We start from the raw sequence: 1,533 nt of genomic DNA on the forward strand, positions 1-1,533 counted from the left end.
ATCCTAAGCCAGAACCACCCAGCTAAGCTGCTCCCAGGTTCCTGACTATGACAACAATAAATGTTGGGTATTTTAATTTGCAAAGTTTTGGGGTAATTTGTTATACAATACATGTATATTTGTGTGTGTATACACATATTTGTGTGTTTATGTGTGTGTGTGTGTGTGTGTATACATACATGAATAAATCAAGAGAAACACTCATTCTCTCTATTCTTTATTCTACTGGAAAAAGTAGGATAATCAAATGAGTTAAAAAACTCTGCTAGAAATTTAAGGTTTTAAATCTCAACTGCAGTTTCAACACTCAGTATCCTATTTAACCTTAGTTATCTTACACAGTCCCACTGTAGTTGTTCTAAACTTTGGGACTTTATAGAGATTATCTATTACTTTCTTTTTATCCAGTTCTTTTTATTTTCAGTGTATTATCTTATCTCCTGCTTTACAGAGTAAAATAAGGACCATTAGCTATTATTTTTCTCAGCCTTCTTATTGACTCCCAAATCTCCATTTCTACCCATATTCTCTTCTTGGATTCTGAATTCACTACTATTGCTCTCCTTTCAAATAAGAAAGATCCTATTATTATTCTAAGAATTAACACCTTGTACTACAATTTATGCTTAGTACTATGCAAATAATTACTCAAATGTATGTCTCCTCAAATACAATGTGGCCTCTATAATGGCAGATGAGTATCTCATTTATTCATATATTCCTGTCAGTTACTAGTTTATAGCAGTTACTTATAAATATTTATTATACTAGCTCAGGTTGAATTAAAGTAATGAGCACCGAGGAAAGGAAAAAAGAATCAAACAGTGTCCCCTAAGGGAAAAAAACTATTGCAATTGATTGCTTGACCATTATTAGTTATACTTATTACTACCTTTAGTTTAAAACTGTCTTTCCCTCTCAGCTACAAACCCATTAAATCAGAGGCAAAAAAGCAATTCATTATCCCCTAAAATATTGAGATCAATTTAAGAAAAAAGCCCAAAAAAACTATGGCTTGATTCCTGATTTTAATTAGGTATACTGATAATATTTTAAAAATGACTAGCCTAAGCAAAATAGCAAAACTCTGTCTCTACAAAGAATACAAAAACTAGCCAGGCACGGTGACATGCGCCTGTACTCTCAGCTACTTGGGAGGCTGAGAAAGGAGGATCACTTGAGCCCAGAAGTCTGCAGTTATGTCGAGCTGTGACGATACTACTGCACTCTAGCTCGGGCAACAGAGACACCCTGTTTCAGGAAAAAAAAAAAGATAAATTCAGAAAACACCAACCTTTCTTCTGTGCACTCCGGTTTCTCTGTTCCATCAATCTCAATTTCTATCAGCTCCTCTGCTTCTCTTTTAGTCATGGTTGAAGTATTTCAAAAGACCAAAGTTCTGCAAGAGTTAAATTTTAAGAGATTTTGAAATTATCTGCATAAACAAAAATGATACACAAATAGACTCCCAATTCAAATAAAATCATAGGGCAAGCAGAAGAGGGAGAAGTAATCTTCACATGTAAAAAAAAA

This window comes from Propithecus coquereli, unplaced genomic scaffold (genome assembly GCF_000956105.1).
Source record: "Propithecus coquereli isolate 6110/MARCELLA unplaced genomic scaffold, Pcoq_1.0 Scaffold149, whole genome shotgun sequence".
NCBI classification, from domain to species: domain Eukaryota; kingdom Metazoa; phylum Chordata; class Mammalia; order Primates; family Indriidae; genus Propithecus; species Propithecus coquereli.